Consider the following 8,349-nt stretch of genomic DNA (forward strand, 5'->3'; position numbering starts at 1 on the left):
GCTGAATAAATTTAAGGAGGAGATAAACAGATTTTTAATTAGTAACAGGTCAAAAGGTAATGGGGAGAGGGCGGGAAATTGGAGTTGAGGCCGAAATGAGATCAGCCATGATTGTATTGAATGGCGGGGCAGGCTCGAGGGGCTGAATTGCCGACTCCTGCTCCTAGTTCTTATGTTCTTTTAACTCTTCATCTCCGCCCCTTCTCGCGCTCTTTTCACTATCCGTCTTCACTGTCAGTCTTCCCCCTTTCACGCTCTTATAACTCTCGGTATCCGTTCTCAGTCTCACCCCTTATCACGCTCCTTTAACTCTCCATCTCCGCTCTCAGTTTCGCTCCTTTTCGCATTCTTTTAACTCTTGACTCTGCTCTCAGTCCTGCTCCTTCTCGCGCTCTTTAACTCTCCGTATCCACTCTCTGTCTCGTTCCTTCTCGCGCTCTTTTAAGTCTCTGTATCCGCTCTCCGTCTCGTTCCTTCTCGTGCTCTTTAACTCTCCGTCTCCACTCTCTGTCGCGTTCCTTCTCGCACTCCTTTAACTCTCCATCTCTGCTCTCAGTCTCACCCCTTCTCGCGCTCCTTTAACTCTCCATCTCCACTCTCAGTCTCACTCCTTGCCACGCTCTGTAACTCTCCATCTCCGCTCTCAGTCTCACTCCTTCTCACGCTCTTTTAACTCTCCATCTCCGCTCTCAGTCTCACTCTTTGCCACGCTCTGTAACTCTCCATCTCCGCTCTCAGTCTCACTCCTTGCCACGCTCTGTAACTCTCCATCTCCGCTCTCAGTCTCACTCCTTCTCACGCTCTTTTAACTCTCCATCTCCGCTCTCAGTCTCACTCCTTTTCACGCTCTTTTAACTCTCCATCTCCGCTCTCAGTCTCACTCCTTGCCACGCTCTGTAACTCTCCATCTCCGCTCTCAGTCTCACTCCTTGCCACGCTCTGTAACTCTCCATCTCCGCTCTCAGTCTCACTCCTTGCCATGCTCTGTAACTCTCCATCTCCGCTCTCAGTCTCACTCCTTGCCACGCTCTGTAACTCTCCATCTCCGCTCTCAGTCTTGCTCCTTGCCACGCTCTGTAACTCTTCATCTCCGCTCTCAGTCTCACTCCTTGCCACGCTCTGTAACTCTCCATCTCCGCTCTCAGTCTCACCCCTTCTCGCGCTCCTTTAACTCTCCGTCTCCGCTCTCAGTCTCACTCCTTGCCACGCTCTTTTAACTCTCCGTCTCCGCTCTCAGTCTCACTCTTTGCCACGCTCTGTAACTCTCCATCTCCGCTCTCAGTCTCACCCCTTCTTGCGCTCCTTTAACTCTCCGTCTCCGCTCCCAGTCTCGCTCCTTCTCGTGCACTTTGAACTGTCCATAACAAAAACTGAATTACCTGGAAAAACTGAACTGAACTGAACTGTCCATCCCCGCTCTCAGCCTCGCTCCTTCTCACACTCTTTTAACTCTCGGTCTCCGCTCTTAGTCTTGCCCCCTGCCACACTTTGTAACCCTCCGATTCCGCTCTCAGTCTCCTCCTTCTCGCGCTCTTTTAACTCTCCGTCTCTGCTGTCAGTCTCACCCCTTCTCGCGCTTTTTTATCTCTCTGTCCCCACTCTTTGTCTCACTCCTTCTCACGCTCTTTAACTCTCCATCTCCGCTCTCAGTCTCGCCCCCTTCTCGCGCTCTTTTAATTCTACCTCTCTGCACTCCATCTCGCCTCTTCTCACACTGTTTTAACACTACCTCTCCGCACTCCATCTCATCCCTTTTAACACTCTTTTAACTCATGGTGGGGTGGAGCATAAAGGAAGAAATAATGGGAGCTTGTCAGAAAAGCACGGCGATAATCATGGGAGATTTTTATCTACATGTAGATTGGAAACGTCAGATGGGCAAAGGTGGCCTACATGAGGAGTTCATAGAATGTTTCAGCGATAGTTTCTTAGAGCAGCCAACCAGAGAGCAGGCTATATGAAACCTGGTATTGTGGAATGAGATGCGATTAATTAATGATCTCATACTGAAGGTGCAGTGACCATAATATGATTGAATTTTACATTCAGTTTGAGGAAGGGAGGAGTGGGCCCGGGACTGATTTTAGACTTAAATAAGGGCAATTATGAGGGCATGAAAACAGAGCTGGGTAAAGCAAATTGGTAAATTAGGTTTAAGGATAGGTCAATAGAGATGCAGTGGCAAACATTTAAAGGGATATTTTAGAATACACAGAATAGTCACATTCGAACAAGTAAGAAAAACTCCAAGGGACGGACCCACCATCCGTGGTAAACTCAAAAGGTTAAAGATAGTATCAAACTTAAAGAACAAATATAAAATTATGCAAAGATAGGTGGAAGGCCAGAAGATTGGTCAGAATATAAGGAACAGCAAAGGATTACTATAAGATTAATGCGGGAAAAATTAGAGTACATGAGAAAGCTAGCTAAAAATATAAAAACAGATAGTAAGAGTTTCGATAAATATTTTAAAAAGAAAAGAGTTAACAAAGTGAGTTTTGGCCCTATAGAAAGTGAGTCTGGAGAATTGATAATGGTAAACGAGGAATGGGTTTTAAATGGCTTGTTAAATATGTTATAGCAGGGCACTTGGATAAGTTCAAGGCAATTAGGCAGAGTCAATGTGGTTTTGTGAAAGTGAAATCATGTTTAATCAACTTATTGGAGTTCTTTGAGGAAGTAACATGTGCCGTGGATAAAGGGGAACTGGTGGATGTACTTTACTTAGATTGCCAGAAAGCATTTGATAAAGTGCCACAACAAAGGTTATTGTGGAAAATAAAATTTCATGGTATAGAGGGTAATATATTGGCATGGATAGAAGATTGGCTGGCTAACAGGAAGCAGAGAGTTGGCATAAATGGGCCTTTTTCAGGTTGGCGAGATATAACGAGTGGTGTGCCACAGGGATCAATGCTGGGACCTCAACTGTTTACAAATGACTTGGATGAAGGGATTGACGGGATGGTTTCCAAATTTGCTGATAACACAAAGATAGTTAGGAAAGTAAGTTGTGAAGAGGACACAAGGAGGCTACAAAAAATATAGATAGGTTATGTGAGCGGGCAAAGATCTGGCAAATGGAGCATAATGTGGGAAAATGTGAAATTGTCCATTTTGGCAGGGAGAATAAAAGAGAAGCATATTATCTAAATGATGAAAGATTGCAGAGCTCTGAAATGTAGAGGGATCTGGGTATCTGAGTGCATGAATCTTAAATGGCTAGTAGGCAGGTACAGCAAATAATTAGGAAAGTGAATAGATCATTATCACTTATTGTGAGGGGAATTGAATACAAAAGTAGGGAGGTTATGCTTCAGTTATACAGAGCACTAGTGAGACCACATCTATACTACTGTACAGAATTGGTCACCTTATTTAAGGAAGGGTATAAATGCGTTGGAAGCCGTTCTGAGAGGGTTTCCCAGACTCATACCTGGAATGGGTGAATTGTTTTATGAGGAAAGGTTGGACAGGCTAGGCGTGTATCCGCTGGAGTTTAAAAGAATAAGAGGTGACTTGATTGAAACATATAAGATCCTGAGGGGTCTTGACAGGGTGGATGTGGAGAGGATGTTTCCTCTTGTGGGAGAATCTAGAACTAGGGGTCACTGCTTAAAAATAAGGGGCCGCCCATTTAAAACAGAGATGAGGCAAATTTTTCCTCTCAGAGGGCTGTGAGTCTTTGGATGTCTTTTCCTGAAAAGGTGGTGAAGCAATGTTTGAATATTTTTAAGGCAGAGGTAGACAGATATTTGGCAAGGGGGGCACTAGGTTATCAGGGGTCGGCGGGATGCAGATTTGAGGTTACTATCAGATCAGCCAAGTTCTTATTAAATGCCGGAGCAAGCTTGAGGGGCTGAATGGCCTACTCCTGCTCCTTGTTCATATTTTCAGTACCTAAGAAGTCTTGAATGGTGCTGAGCATTGTGCAATCATCAGTGAACATCCCCACTTCTGACCTCATGATGGAAGGAAGGTCATTGATAAAGAAGCTGAAGATGGTTGGGCCAAGGACACTACCCTGAGGAACTCCTGCAGTGATGTCCTGGAGCTGAAATGACTGACCTCCAACAACCACAACTCTAACCAGCGAGAGTTTTCCCCCGATTCCCATTGCCTCCAGTTTTGCTCAAGACCCATGATGCCACACTCGGTCAAATGCTGCCTTGATGTCAAGGGCAGTCACTCTCACTTCATCTCGGGAGTTCAGCTCTTTTGTCCATGTTTGAACCAAGGCTGTAATGAGGCCAGGAGCTGAGTGGCCCACATGGAACCCAAACTGGGTGTCAGTGAGCAGGTTATTGCTAAGCAAGTGCCACTTGATAGCACTGTTGATGACCCATCCATCACTTTACTGATGATGGAGAGTATTCTAATGGGGCAGTAATTGGTCAGGTTGGATTTGTCCTGCTTTTTCTGTACCGTTCATACCTGGGCAATTTTCCACATTGCCAGGTAGATGCCAGTGTTGTAGCTGTACTGGAATGGCTTGGCTACTGTTAAGACCGATGCAGTTGGTAAAGTGGAGTTATTTTAAAAATCTCAGAGGGAAGCTTTAAACCACTGGCATTACCTATAAGTTTAAGTGTTATGTTTGAGATACGACCTTAAATTCAGGAATCAGACCATCAGTTCTTGAGGCTTTACATTAAGCTAATTGAAACATTTTATTAATTTACACTAGTTAAAATATATGTATACATGGTTACAAATTATTACTATCATAGCTTTTAACAAATTCCCAAACTAATCCCCATTAAGGCAACAACAACCCATGGAATTAACCAAACATCAGGCAAAGCATTTTTACTGTACAAATTCAAAATGAGGACCTTTCCACTGTGGAACCAGTTGGAGGTTTGCGGCTGCGTTTTGATCTTAAATTGCCTCTGCCCTGCACACCCGAAAACTACTGAAGTTATACCTACCACCACTGATTGAATTCAAATTCTCATTGTCTCACCGGTCACTTTGAACTTTATCTTTTAACAATGAAACCCCATTCATTGTACCAATTTTATTAGTAATATAAACATATTGCTTGGTACCTGTGAGAAAGGCATCAAGTTTTCACCCCACTTCTTGAATGTCCTCTTCAAAAAATGCAAATGCACACTATCTCTCTGTTGACATCTCAAAGTAGTACACATCAAAGCACCCAGACTAGCTTGCTTTAATCCAATTAAGACACGCCCACTGATTAAACCTCCATTTTAAAAGAAAAATATTTTCCAATACATCGTATACATTAATAGCTTCATGACAGTGCAAAGCCCCAGGACTGCCTTTAGTCCCTCATCCTGACTATGAGGTTCACAATGCCCCAGGACTATCTTTAACCTCTCACACTGATGATGAGGTTCACAAATCCCTAGGTTTCTTTTAATCTCTCAACGTGTTGATGAGGTCCACAAAGACACAGTTCTGTCTTTAATCTCTCACCTTGACTGAGTGGTCCACAAAGACACAGTGCTGCCTTTAAAAGAAACATGGAAACTAGGAGCAGCATTAGGCCATTTGGCCCTTCGAGCCTGCTCCGCCATTCATTATGATCATGGCTGATCATCCAACTCAATAGCCTGCCGCCGCTTTCTCCCCATATCCTTTGATCCCTTTCACCCCAAGAGCTAATCTAACTCCTTCTTCAAAACATACAATGTTTTGGCCTCAACTACTTTCAGTGGTAACAAATTCCACAGGCTCACCACTCCCTGGGTGAAGAAATTTCTCCTCATCTCAGTCCTAAATGGGCTACCCTGTATCCTCAGACTGTGACCCCTGATTCTGGACTCCCCCACCATCGGGAACATCCTTCCTGCATCTACCCTGTCTAGTCCTGTTAGAATTTTATAGGTTTCTATGAGATTCCCCCTCATTCTTCTGAACTCCAGCGAATATAATCCTAATCGACTCAATCTCTCCTCATATGTCAGTCCCGCTATCCCAGGAATCAGTCGGGTAAACCTTCGCTGCACTCCCTCTATAGCAAGAACATCATTCCTCAGATAAGGAGATCAAAACTGCACACAATATTCTAGATGTGGTCTCACCAAGGCCCTGTACAATTGCAACAAGACATCCCTGTTCCTGTACTCGAATCCTCTGGCTATGAAGGCCAACATACCATTTGCCTTCTTTACCGCCTGCTGCACCTGCATGCTTACCTTCAGCGACCGGTGTACGAGGACACCCAGGTCACGTTGCACATTCCCCTCTCTCAATTTATAGCCATTCAGATAATAATCTGCCTTCCTGTTTTTGCTACCAAAGTGGATAACCTCACATTTATCCACATTATACTGTATGTGCCATGCATTTGCCCACTCACTCAGCTTGTCCAAATCACACTGAAGCATCTCTGCATCCTCTTCACATCTCACCCTTCCACCCAGCTTTGTGTCATCTGCAAATTTGGAGATATTACATTTATTTCCCTCTCAGAATCACAGTGCAGAAGAGGCCCTTCGGCCCATCACGTCTGCACCGATACGTGAGAAACACCTGACCTACCTACCAAATCCCATTTACCAGCACTTGGCCCATAGCCTTGAATGTTATGACGTGACAAGTGCTCATCCAGGTACTTTTTAAAGGATGTGAGGCAACCCGCCTCCACCACCCTCCCAGGCAGCGCATTCCAGACCATCACCACCCTCTGGGTAAAAAAGGTTTTCCTCACATCCCCCTAAACCTCCTGCCCCTCACCTTGAACTTATGTCCCCTCATGACTGACCCTTCAACTAAAGGGAACAGCTGCTTCCTATCCACCCTGTTCATGCCCCTCATCATCTTGTACACCTCGATCAGGTCACCCCTCAGTCTTCTCTGCTTCAACGAAAACTACCTAAGTCTATCCAACCTCTCTTCATAACTTAAATGTTTCATCCCAGGCAACATCCTGGTGAATCTCCTCTGCACCCCCTCCAGTGGAATTACACCCTTCCTATAATGTGGTAACCAGAACTGCACACAGTACTCCAGCTGTGGCCTCACCAAGGTTCTATACAACTCCAACATGACCTCTCTACTTTTGTAATGTATGCCTCGATTGATAAAGGCAAGTGTCCCATGTGCCTTTTTCACCACCCCACTAACATGCCCCTCCGCCTTCAGAGATCTATGGACACACACGCCAAGGTCCCTTTGTTCTTTAGAACTTCTTAGTATCATGCCATTCATTGAATACTTCCTTGTCAAATTATTCCTTCCAAAGTGTATCGCCTCACACTTTTCAGGGTTAAATTCCATCTACCACTTATCTGCCCATATATCTCCTCTTTTACCCCCTACCCTATCTCGCCTGAAGATTCTATATCCCGGAATGTTGAGCTGCCAATCCTGCCCTTCCCTCAACCACGTCTCAGTGATGGCTACTATACCACAATTCCAAGTGTCAATCCTCACCCTTAACTCATCCGTTTTACCTGCAATACTCCTGGCATTAAAGTAGAGGCCATCCAGCCTGACTTACTCCCTTGAAACTTAATCCAGCTGTACTCACTCTGATTGTTTTACTAATCTAAATCTTTAATATATATTGTGAATAGCTGGTGTCCCAGCACCGACCCCTGCGGTACACCACTAGTCACTGCCTGCCTTTTGGAAGAAGACCCGTTTATTCCTACTCTGTTTACTGTCTGCCAACCAGTTTTCTATGCATCTCAATACACTACCCCCAATCCCATGCGCTTTAATCTCTTATGTGGGACTTTGTCGAAAGCCTTCTGAAAGTCCAAATATACCACATCAACTGGCTCCCGCTGATCAACTCTACTAGTTACATTTTTGAAAAATTCCAGTAGATTTGTCAATTATGATTTCCCTTTCGTAAGTCCATGCTGACCCTGTCCTATTCTGCCACTGTTTTCCAAGTGCTCACCTCTTAAATCTTTTATAATGGACTTTAGAATTTTTCCCACTACCGACGTCAGGCTGACTGGTCTATAATTCCCTCTCTACCTCCCTTTTTAAATAGTGAGGTTACATTAGCTACATTCCAATCTGTAGGAACTGTTCCAGTGTCTATAGAATCTCGGAAGATGACCACCAATGCATCCACTATTTCTAGGGCCACTTCCTTAAGTACTCTGGGATGTAGATTATCAGGCCCTGGGGATTTATCGGCCTTCAATCCCATCAATTTCTCCAACACCATTTCCCTACTAATACTGATTTCTTTCAGTTCATCCCTCTCACTAAACCCTGTGTTCCCCAACATTTCTGGTATGTTATTAGTGTCCTCCTTTGTGAAGACAGAACCAAAGTATGTATTTAGTTGGGGGTCAGCCATTTCTTTGTTCCCCATTATAAATTCCCCTGTTTCAGACTGTAAGGGACCTACAT

This window comes from Cetorhinus maximus, unplaced genomic scaffold (genome assembly GCF_964194155.1).
Source record: "Cetorhinus maximus unplaced genomic scaffold, sCetMax3.hap1.1 HAP1_SCAFFOLD_200, whole genome shotgun sequence".
Taxonomy (NCBI): Eukaryota; Metazoa; Chordata; class Chondrichthyes; order Lamniformes; family Cetorhinidae; genus Cetorhinus; species Cetorhinus maximus.